The 12,735-nt window shown below is 31.5% G+C and overlaps 1 protein-coding gene across 3 annotated transcripts in view; it reads left to right on the top strand.

Moving 5' to 3' along the window:
* The window catches only part of LOC107439647 (5-hydroxytryptamine receptor-like), a 497,423-nt gene that overhangs the window by 184,749 nt on the left and 299,939 nt on the right, over positions 1–12,735 (top strand). The window contains exon 3 of one of the 3 annotated variants that reach the window (XM_071188195.2): positions 9,205–9,293. The exons of the other annotated variants lie outside the window; for them this stretch is intronic. The gene's annotated coding sequence lies outside the window, so the exon portion shown is untranslated. The remainder of the gene's footprint in view (positions 1–9,204; positions 9,294–12,735) is intronic. 3 annotated transcript variants of the gene reach the window in all.

Below are 12,735 nucleotides of genomic sequence, written 5' to 3'. Positions count from 1 at the left end.
GTTTTTGTTTTCAAGTTCATCAAAATTGGCTGATTATATTTTAACGCATCATGTTTTATAATATTTTCCCTAATAGAAAAACGGTGAAAAAACGTTCAATTTGTCAACTTGTTCAATCCTTGCTTCTTATTAGAAGTTATATACATAATTTGATTAGCTTAAAACACTAAATATAACCGACGTAAGTGTAACAGACTAAGTGGCTTTTAAATCATGTTCTAAGATATTTTAATAAAATTACCACATTATCAATTTTACCCCATTTATCAAATTTTATCACAGATTATAAAACAGTCTTTAATTGTTAATTTTACTGAAATCAGTACCAAAGCGTTTAGGTAAAAATTACCGAGCTTCTTGCTATTCCATATAGCGAAAAGCACGGTAAATTTTACCATGTTCTGGTAGTTGTAACCATACTTTTTTCCTCAATGTGGTTAATCATTGTCGACTCGGGGTCTTGTGTCTGAGAGTTTGCCTGATTCATATTCGCTTGCTCTATTGTAGGGCAAAGCATTATCATGTTTATCTGCATGCCCCGGGTCAAAGGTACTTAAATATCTTCTATAAGTATCTAGGCGTTACCTTGTACTTTACGTTGCATTTAAAATTAAAAAAGGTTTACGAAACAAACACTTTACTTTAGATATTTTTTTAGCTTTAAAACAGAGTAATTTAAAATTGATACTATTAAAAGTATTATTGCTCCTGCAGGTTTTCCTAATTTCTTGCATTTAAAATAAAAACATATAAACATATTAAAAATCAATATAATATTTTAGAATTAGTAATAGTGATTGATTAAAAATGTTGAATGCGAAATACATAAACAAATATGTTTGACATTACACAAAATATATTAGACAGAATTAAAAAGATATGTGAAGGGAAAACAATAGCCCTATTAGGATTAACATATTCGTTCCAGTAATCACGTGGGCTTTTAAATAATTTTCAATGTCATGTCAAAGGAAATATGTTTTTTACAAGCAAAAACTTTAATTACATCTGATCGACTAAGCTAGATATATACGAATAAATTATTATAAACTAAAAGAATTAGATTATAGTTTACATTTGAACAAGATTTTGTCTCACAATTAATATTTACAGATAAATTATAAAACGTGTTATTTACAGTTCCCCAAATGACTATAAGGGAAAAATTGTTGAATTATTAAGAAGAAGAATTCCCTTGATATTTCTTTCTTAAAGACGCAGTTTTGTCTTTTGAAAGGCCTTTAAAAAATGTCAAAAAGAAAGTATAAGCCTATAAGAATAAAAACTTATAATAAACTCATAACGAACCTCTTAGTATGCATTATTCAAATAAGGTTACAACTACATTATACATGCTAATATTGTATCGCGCAGGAAAATACCTCTTTTATATTAACTAAACCCTTGCATTATGTTAAAGGATTAATTATAAAACTCGTGGAAAACTATCCAAGGGTTAAATAAACTGATAAACCGTGGAACAACCAAAGTCTTCACACGCAATAGCTGAACACTAATATTGTTCTAGCCATCGCGGAAATTGTTAAACACGAAGTATAGTTGCCCTACTATGAAGCGAAATATACAAATTTGTTTTCAACTTTGAAAAAGATCTCTGTAGAATATTGAGGGTCTTGTTTTGAACGCAATACATTTTGCAAGAGTTAAGCCATTAACACACTATTATTATCCGTTGTGTACAATACATCGTAGAAAACTTGGCGAAGTTTTCAGTTATTGGCGATAGTTGCAACATAGTTGTGCTAATAGGTGGTAAACTATCTGGGCACTCAATTAAAACGACTGATTTAAAGCGTAAAGGAGAAACTCTTTGCATTTTAATCTTCAAATTAAAATTTCCATAATCTGGCAAGTATCCTCTTGAGCGCCATGCAATGAACTAATTACTGAAAACTTCGATGAAATGTTTGTTCGCCATCAGCTTGCCTTAAAATAACATCCATCGAGAGTAATTACGGAAAAGAATCTCGTTAAATTTCCTTCTAGTCATTTACTGGATGAAATTGATTTCCATCTGCTTCTATTAATTGACTACCAAATCTGCTGATATTTTGAAACCTTTAGACTTCTAAAATACTTTAAAGGCAGTTGATCTTACTTAATTTTTGAAGGAAAAAAAATTTAATTATGTCCTGTTGCATTTCCTGAAGTGCTTTAATTTGCTGGTTTTGACAAGCTATCCCACATGCATTTAATATATGAGTTTATAAATTTTAGTGGATAGTTACGACTAAAGTTATTGTATTTTGCGGAAATTAGGAAATATAAAACAGGGAAAAGTAAACACAATTAAGTAAACAATTTATTAGGCAAAACAATTGTTTATAATAAAATATTTTACCGATTCCTTATTTAAATGGATCATATTCTATTAAGGAATTTTAAATAACGTATTGACGTTTGGCAATAGACAAGTCAAATCTGTATTTTTTAGAGTCAGATGAAAATTTAAAAAAATAAGATAAGAAACGAAAAACGAAGAAAGGACATTAAAAAAATAGAGAAAAAAAGTTAAAAATTATTAAAAGTAATGAAAAAATAACTAAAAATGAGAAAAATTAACGAAAAAATGTAATCTACTTATCAGTTAACACCACAAAAATTATATCCACAAAAATAGGGCTTTCTAATATTGTAGCTATCACCCCAAAAATAGTGCTTTCTAATATTGTACGGATATAATAGTGTGAGCTGATGATGAGACTTTGTCTTTCCGTTGTTAAACTTCCTAATTTTTAATTAATTTTTCTGAATTTTTAATATTTTTTTAAATTTTATATGATTTATTTTCATTTTTGTTTTTTGTCTTATTTTTCTAGAGATTATATCAAATATTACGGGTTCTATGAGCTAGCACTTAATGCATAGTTAATGAAACATAATATATCTTAAAATTTTTTTGAACTTTTTAAATACACTTCTTTAAAATTCGATTTCTTAGGAACTGTTCGACCAACTTCGTTCATTTTTTTTTGTACTTTTCCATTGAAAATTACATTCCTCAAAATGATGTAAAAAATTGTGTACCACAAAATTCAAACTTTTTCAGCAATTGTTAAATTAAATAAATAGAACAAGCAATTTTTGAAATTATTTTTTCATGGAATTATCTTTGCTTTGTTTGCAACTATTTTTTGATTCACTAAAGAAATTTTCCATATATGCGGAAATACGCAAAAAATAAAAGCATTTGAGCTTCCAAACTTTTGATTACTCTCCTCACAAACATTTTGTGATCAGATTTCCTAGATTACGACTTCCCCACTTTATTTGGAGGGTGAGAAATCCAACCCCATAAAATAATAATAATAATTTATATTTATTCAGAGAAGGAAACGTTTGTAACAGATTTTGTAACTTAGAATGCTACCTGCACTAATGTATTAGCATGTTTGAGTTCACCGTTTCTGTCTATACTGTTCAGTCGTTACCATAAATACTGCTCTATAAATTTATATTTTTATAAAAAAAAATATAGATTCAGTTTCCTTGTGTCTAATAAAAAGGAGTGAGCTCATTTTCTTGATATCGGATCTTAACTGAAATATGTATAATTTTATTTTTTTTCTCTAAAATAAAGTAAATAACTTAAGACATCTTGTAAGATCAATCCACTTACGTAAGCTGGGCATGTATTTTACCTCTATTTAGCAGTTTTATGGTGCTGCCATCAATGCTTGAATGAGAGCATCGTATTTTAACAGTCCAGTGTCACAAATTGGGAAGCGCAGGACACTAGAAACTCTTTACGCGTTAAAGATACTGCTGGAGAAATTGTTATATTAACGTCGGGACTCGAACCCCCGTTCTGCTTGTCATGAGAAAGACAGATTATCCCTCGTGTCTATAATATGTTTCCAGCTTCAAGGAACTAAGTGGATTCATGAAGTGGGTAAAGTTAGTGCGATAGACTCTGGTTGTTTAACCATATTAGATGAAAGCAGTTAACAGATAGTATTTCTAACAGTTAGCAGTTTGAATACCATCTTATTTACGGCTATTTGACTGTTTTGTTTGAATATAGTAAAATAACAATTAAATAAATTGCTATTGAAATATCTTTTTCTAAAAAGTTCTAACAATGTACGCGTCTAGGGAGCCTTTCCATTATGAACTCGCATTTCGTGCGATTTAAAACTGTATATATATATATATATATATATATATATATATATATATATATATATATATATATATATATATATATATATATATATATATATATATATATATATATATATATATATATATATATATATATATATATATATATATATATCAGAGTTGGCCGTCGATTACGGTAATCGATTACAACTGTAATTGATTACAGATAATTACAGCTATGTAATCAATTACTTGTAATCATGATTCCAAGTATTAAATCAATAGTCAATCTGAAAAGCAACTATTTTCCTTCAGTTACATCAGTTCCTTGAAACTTATTCTATACTTAAAATACGTCACATCACTATACATTTCTGCTACTTATCTTTTCTTCGCAATAAACTCTTAATCAATAAAAAAATGACAAATTTAAAACAAATCTATAATTTAAAAATTTTAATAAAGTAAATTAACAGTCAAAATTTATTTTTCCTCAATTTTAAACCAATAATCAATTTGAAAAGCAACTATTTTCCTTCAGTTACATTAGTTCTTTGAAACTTATTCTATACTTAAAATACGTGACATCACTATACATTTCTGCTACTTATCTTTTCTGTACAATAAGCTCTTAAGCAATAGAAATAAATCACAATTTTGAAACAAATCTATAATTTAAAAATTTTAACAAAGTATCTTAACAAGCAAAACTTAAGTATCCTCAATTTTAAATCAAAAATGAAATGTAATACTCAAGATTCTCAAAATTTTCCTTCTAATAAATCAAAAAGGAGTAAGAAAACTCTTAAATTGGCAACAATCATCTTTTAAATATAATTCCTTAAAAAGCTCGTAACAAGCATTTTCGGAAATGTTAATCTCCAATAAATGCTAATGAAAAAAGGAAAACGCTTAATTCTTGGAAAAAGTTTTCCTTTTCGTTGAAAAGGGGATTAAGATACGTCTGTAGAGGCTTTGCTTTTCATAAATTGCTGAGCAGCTGTGCTCGACATGTGCTTTCTATTTAAGTCCTCCGATTTCGTTACAGGACAAAGTACACACTTATCATTCAGTCTCATTCAGAAGTTAACCTTTTACAGCAAAAGCTAACTCTTCTTTTTATTTACAATTGGTTGTGTTTCTTTTTGTTATTCAAGATTAAGAGATTCACAGCTATACACTGCGTGTTTTTGTTCGCGAATAAATGTTCATTTAGATTTTAAATGTTAGACTAATTAAGAGAGATTATCAAACAATTAAGGATTATTTGATCTCATCTATACTTATAGCGAAATATATTGATAACTTGAAATGTTTTATCTTTCATAAAATAAATATGCCTCACGCACCGTTAAAATCTTTTATTCCTAAGAAAATAAAATTGTCCAATATATTTTTTACTTTCCAATGCCCGCCGGGGGAATGACCTTTAGTCATACGGGCATCTGAAGGGCAGATTTGTTGGCCACTTTTCCAGGGGTACCATATTAGGTGGGCCAACGCTGCTCCCATAGTAAGGACAATTAGTACGGATAATTAAAGAACATCCATGCCTTACCCGAGATTCGAACCCAGAACCTTTCTGAAGCAACTCCAGTTCCCGGACTTGTACACAGGCCGGTCGGCTGTCCAATATAAATATATATGCACTCTATAACAAAAAAATCGACGCACCAAGAAGCACATCCTATTGCTTTGAAATTTCGTATGCATGAATGGTTTGCACAGATATGGCTGGAATGATGCCTACTTGGGACGTGTAGTCTTTAGCGACGAATCTTGCTTCCAACTGTGTCCTGACGATCATCGAAGACGTATTGGAGACGCACAGGGCAGAGGCAAGGATCCTGCCTACTTGGGACGTGTAGTCTTTAGCGACGAATCTTGCTTCCAACTGTGTCCTGACGATCATCGAAGACGTATTGGAGACGCACAGGGCAGAGGCAAGGATCCTGCCTTCACTATAGCACGCTACACCGGCCCTCAACAAGGTATTATGGTCTGGGGTGCCATTTCCTTTGACAGCCGGACCCCTTTGGTCGTCATTAGAGGTACACTTACTGCACAGCGGTACGTCGACGACATCCTAAGACCTGTTTTGCTACCGTTCCTTTTGCAGCACCCTGGGCTGGTTTTTCAGCAGGACAATGCCAGACCACATACGGCACGTGTTGCTATGAGCTGCCTGCAAGCTTGTCAAACTCTTCCTTGGCCTGCCAGATCACCAGATCTCTCTCCCATCGAACATGTCTGGGATATGATGGGAAGACGATTGCATCTGGCACGGAATGTTGATAACCTCGTTCGACAATTGGATCGAATTTGGCAGGAAATACCGCAAGAGACCATCCGGGAGATTTATCAGTCTATGCCACGCCGTGTGGCAGCTAGTATCCAGGCTAGAGGCGGGTCAACACCTTATTGAACTTGTTACTGTAACTCAGCAATAAATTATTCAATTGTTCAGACATTTTAATCATTTACTATTCTGTACGTTGGCTTCCTATCCACCAATTTTCGTGTCAATCGGACAACTCCTTCCTGGTGCGTCGATTTTTTTGTTATAGAGTGTATTTACGAGGGTTTTAAGTAAGAGCCGTTAGTAAATAAAAACCAAACGAAAGAAAATTTGCAAGAAACAAATTGTTTTTCAGATTCTACATGCGCTTCTTTTTTTCAGCATAATTACCAAGTTCGTGTAAACACTTATCATAAATTGAAACTAGATTTACAATACCCTCTTCATACAAACATGCAGCCTGCTCCGTTAACCAAGCGGTCACTGCCGTTTTCATGTATTCGTCATCGTTGTAATGATTGCAGCCAAAATGATGTTTGGAAAATCGGAAAAGATGAAAATCACTTAGGGCAAGGTTCGAAGTGTAAGGAAGGGTGATCCAAAACTTTCCAAAAAAAAAGTATCCAATAAAGCTCGGATCTGAGCTGCGGAGAAAAACATTGCCAAATAGTAGCATAATTCCCTGTCAGTATAGCAGGGAATTTTGCTACTTCACAAATCTGCCAGTGAATGTATGCAGCTGGCAGGTTTTATGCGGACTGAAAAAGCATCACTGATCGTATCTCGTGCGCTGCGGGCGATTTGTTAAATTTGAACGTTTTAAAGACACGGAACTGACAGTTCAGTTTACCCACAAGGCTCAGGGGATGAGAGCGTTTGCCTTCCAATAGGGCGAACCGAGTTCGATCCCGGCGATGGCTGGTCGATACGAACAGCGATCACAGTGCTGACGTGAAGTATCCTCAGTGGTAGACGGATCATGGGGTAGAGTCCCCTTGTTATCAGACTAACCGTGAGAGGTTTTCTCTTTCTTTTTCCCGCCGTGTAACACAAATGCTGGTTTGTTCCACCAAAACGTCTTTCAAGAGGGTTAGCTTCTCCCAATATTTGATCCAGGGGTTCACTTCTCTTCCGGATTGGGTTCAAAATTACAAAGCGACGGAGTTGAACATAGTAGTTGTTAACTCAAAAATTGGGTCGACTGTTCAACGAATCCCAAGAATGACTGGTCGATACGAATTCTGCATCCGGCTATATCCGACCACAGTGCGACATAAAATATCCTTAGTGGTAGACGGATCATGGATTAGGGTCCGCTAACCGTGGGAGGTTCTCGTGGTTTTCCCTCTCCATGTAACGCAAATGCGGGTTAGTTCCATCAGAAAGTCCTCCACGAAAGCAAATTTCCCCCAATACTTGATCCTGGAGTTTCCCTATCTTCTGTATTGGGTTCAAAATTATAAGGCTATGGAGATGAACATTAGTAACCGTAAGCCCCAAAATTGGATCGGCTGTTCAATAACGGTTATAAAATGAAATAAAATGAATGCCGGGACACGACATAAGCACTCGTTGCACCACACGTGCCACCTATTAGTTAACATAACGAAACGGCCATTACTTAAAAAACAACTCTCTTATATATAGGGGAGTGTCGGGTAGTCCCGCCCACTGTCAATTTCATATGTATAGAATATTTTTACAAGTCAATGGGCCATCGGACATTAATTACTATATTAAAAAAAGACTATTTTCAAAGTTTCAAGTATTTATGCAGCTGTTAGCATGGTAAACAATAGTTTTGAAAATATGTTGAATACAGTAGTCATGAAATTAAGAAAAATTGGTTGAATGTTTCGATTAAACTTCATTTTAATGCTAAAAAAATAATGTTTTCTATATATGCAGCATTAAAGTATGTAGTCTTAAGTTTAATTTGCACAAAGAAAGAAGTCTATGTTTGAAAAATTGTTCGAGTAATTACAAATTTACAAAAAAATTGGATTTCGGGTAGCCCCGCTCACATGAATGTCGGGTATCAACGACCAATTTTATTTCGTCGATAAATGTACGGTTGCGAAGATTATTATTTTATTGCTTCAAATTTGAATGTTATATGCATTTTTAACAACAAATATTGTTGTTATTAAATGATTGTTATTAAATGATAGAATTGACTAAAAGTATATAAATATGTAAGAAATAAAATGATTTTGTGATAAAAATGATAAACGAGGTTTACCTATTGTCAATACATTGGTCACTTTCATTTTCACCTGAAAAAACAGTCAAAAAACATAATTTTTGTAACTGGGCGGGGGCTACCCGACACATTTTGAAAAGAGCTGAAAAACATGCTTTTTTAAATTTCTATTTTTTTAAGTTAAACTATTCTTTTTTTGGTTTATTCTTTTTGCATTGTTTAATTAGATGATAAAACAATAGAAACATACAAAAATATTGATTATTACTCAATATTATACAGAAATATAATAATACTCCTTAAGTGAGCGGGGCTACCCGACTCTCTCCTACATAAATTACTTCAATAGTTGCTTGAAGTTTTGTTTAGATATTACTGTATATCAACGCTGGATAGAATGGTGCATGGAATTTATTTTTTACAGTAATACAGTAGGAATAAAATGGTGTAGGCTTGTTGCTGTTTAAAAGTAAGTAAAAAATAATGTATATAAAATTATTGAATATGAATATGATATTTGATATGAAAATCCTCGTTTTAGCATAAAAGGGTAAGTTTCCTTTTATATTATTTTCAGACATTATTCTGCAACCATACTTAAGTCATAGCTCATTTTGTCAAATGTTGACACTTTTCTGAATTAAGATAATCCAGGCCTACTACAGGGTAAGTAAATGCATGATTTTGAAATAATATTGGTTTTAATACAAATTATGTATTATATTGTTTATTTAACACTAGATTGCCTAAGGAAGTCCCTTTGACTGCTTTTAATTTCAATTAGAAAAACAGTGATGTATATAATGACACAATTTCTTAGTATTTTGTACAACATATAATTTTTTTATTGTAAATATTTACTAATAATTAGCTAGTAAATAATATAAAAATATTAAAAATTAACTTTAAACAAATTTCTTTACACATTATTTATTATTTTACAATCCAGTCATTTTGACTGCTTTAGGGCAATATAGGTATATACTAAGATTCAGTCTTTCTAGTGTTAAGAAAGAATTCAATATATTTATAAATAGTACCATAGCACATGGTATTATAACAAGTGGTACCAACATATATTATATAGATAAGTGAAACTATTATAAAATATTTAGTTTAGAAATAGAGTAAATAATCACAAAATTACATGAATATCACATGAATATAAGACGCTGTCATAAAATATTGAGTTGAAATATTGTGTGAATAGTAGCAAAAATACCACATAAAATACGTGACTATAAAATAACATTATAAATTGTTACTAACAGACTGTACATGATCATCGTTGTTTCGTAGATTTTAAATCAAAGAATGAAAAAGGCTTGTGAGCTATAGGTGCTGGGTCATGCGTTGCTATTGTTGTGTTGAGTTCTTGTTTAAAATTTGGTATAGAAAGTGAGTTTTAACACGGATGATTCTAATGCTATTAAAAAAGTAGAACTGAATTAACCGGTTAAACATAGGATTTTATTTCAAAAATTCCTCATAGAGTCCCGAATTTAAGTCAATTAATGACGTACGTATACAAATCAATCGTTAGACAAATCTTTCTATTATAAATTTTACGAAAAACATACAACCAATAATATTTTTTACACTTATAACATATATCAGACATGCGACATTCAATGACGGATCGAACGCTTGGCAAATCTTTCTATTATAAATTTCACGAAAAACGTGCAACCAAAAATATTTTTAACACTTATAACATTTATATGAGACATGTGACATTCAATGACTGATTGAGAGCTTGTCAAATCTTTCTATTAGAAACTTTACGAAACACTTACACCCAAAAATTTTTAACACTTATAGCATGTATATGAGACATGTGACATTCAATGACGGATCGAATATTTAACACCTATCACATATATATGAGACATGTGACATTCAATGACAAATCAAATGCTTGGCAAGATAGAAATGATGGCTGTTAGAAATCTTACGAAAAACTTATACCCAAAAGTTTTTAACAATTATAACATATATATGAAACTATTTTTAAACCAAAATAAATTGAACAATAATGACAATAGTTATAATTAAGAATAGTAAGAGTTTTTAAACCCCTTGCGAAAACCAGCTACAAATGGAATGATTTTGCACCAAGGATTTCTTCATTTCCGTCTTACTTTCAACCTTGCTTCTGATACTTCAAAAACGAGGATTAGACAGTTTTTGAATCGAATGCTTCGTAATCTTATTTTTTCTACTCCTATTCAAATTCGTAAGAGTTTCTACACGGAGAAAATGGACATAGTAAAATTGCCGTACTACGTTAATAATATTTCTAGTAAAACAAAACCATAATTCTTGTAATAAAAACCAAAATATACAGTATTTAAGCCCTTCATTCAGCAATTGCCCCGGTCATTTATTAAGGGTTTATCGATAATTCTGGTTTTCAAAATTATTATACATATTACATATTCAAACATTACAATGTTATTGTATATGTACATATTTGGATATAAAATATAAAATCAAAAACTAAATTTAACCGAATGTATGGTATTTATGCCATTCTCTAAGGTATCATGATGAAACTATCAAATTTGACAATATTTACAAAATTTAGTAACACATTATGAAACCCTATTTTATTGGTAATTTTATCAAAAATATTACCAATGCAGTTCAGTAAAAATTTCCGAGATTTTTGGCGTTCTTATAGAGCCAGAAAAAAGGTAAATTTTACCATATTCTGGTAGTTTTGACCATAATTTTTTATCGTTGTCACTCTACCTTGTATCGTAAATGATCAGCATTTTCTCTGCTAAGTGTTTATACAATTCATCGCTCGCCGTTTAGATTCGGATGTATGTATGTATGGAATCCTACATAAAGCACTTAGCTGTACTATTGGCAATATATATTTGATATTTTTATTAATTTTGAGTTTTGGTAGCTAATGGTAATTTTTTTATTCTACAATTAAACGCGTCAAATAAACCTCAATCAAGAATGGTTTGGCGTGTTTACACTTTAAGCGAGCTTAACTGGTTAACATTCAATTTTTCGTTTGTTTCAAATTTTCTGTAGGTAATCTAATTTTTTGCAAATAGTTCTACTGGATTTAAACAAAAAAAAAAGTCTTTTTTTTAATCTAATTATTATTTTCTGTTTTAACCCTTTGACGGTTAGGGAAATGAGCAGTTTTCGTTTCATTAATTCGCGCAGTATTACGAGCAAACAGTAGTCGAAAGTGGTAGCTGTTTTCCCCCGCCGTTCTTCCAAAAATGTCACCCTTCCTTGGCTGTGCCAACTGCTCCACTTTCTGGAATTGTTATAATAAAGTGGTAGCAAATTATGTAGTAAAATTCGTTGGAGAAGGACAGTTACGCTTACTTTTTAATAGAGTAACCAGTAGATTGTTGCTTTAACGTTGCATTTTATATGATACTTATAATTTTTGACTTTTAGTGATGAAAAAATTACTTAAAAGGAAAAATACTAAACTGAAAGTAACTTAAATTTCACTACCACAAGAAAATACTATTTTACAAAGCGGAGCAACTTGACATATCGGGCTATGCCGTAGATAGCTCACCTCACGCGTTTTAAAAGTTTCTTAAAGTATTTGTAGTACATAAATAACAGTTTTTACGTACTTTAAAATAATAAATGATAATTATTAATAATAGTAAATGATAAATGATTATAATCAATTATATAAATAATAGTTAATTATAAATATAAGACAAATATTAAATTAAAAGGACCAAATAAATACAACTAATGTAAAACTTTATGAAGCATTTAAATACAGTAATTACTTAAATACTCTGAACAGAGTCTTCATCAGACTCAAAACTTGATAAGCTTTCTGTATCCCAATCATAATCATCATCATAATTTTCTAACTTTCTCTTTTCAGCCATTTTACTTCACAAACACCCTAAAAAACGCCCAAAAGTACGCATAAAAAGAACAAGGTAAAAAAATTAATTCCCCCTTCATTATGAAAAGAAATTCATGGAACCCGTATTGCCATCTGTAGGCAGTAAAACTAACTACGTTTCGTGAGTAGGATTCGTTTTTAACATGGACAAGGCAGAATAATAATGGCGAACGAGCTCAGCTCGTCAGCGTACATTGG

Source organism: Parasteatoda tepidariorum, chromosome 12 (assembly GCF_982258835.1).
Source record: "Parasteatoda tepidariorum strain Cologne lab strain chromosome 12, Ptep-v5.0, whole genome shotgun sequence".
Lineage (NCBI taxonomy): Eukaryota > Metazoa > Arthropoda > Arachnida > Araneae > Theridiidae > Parasteatoda > Parasteatoda tepidariorum.
The sequence above is the reverse complement of the archived record's forward strand: the minus strand, read 5'-3'. Positions and strand labels throughout refer to the sequence as shown.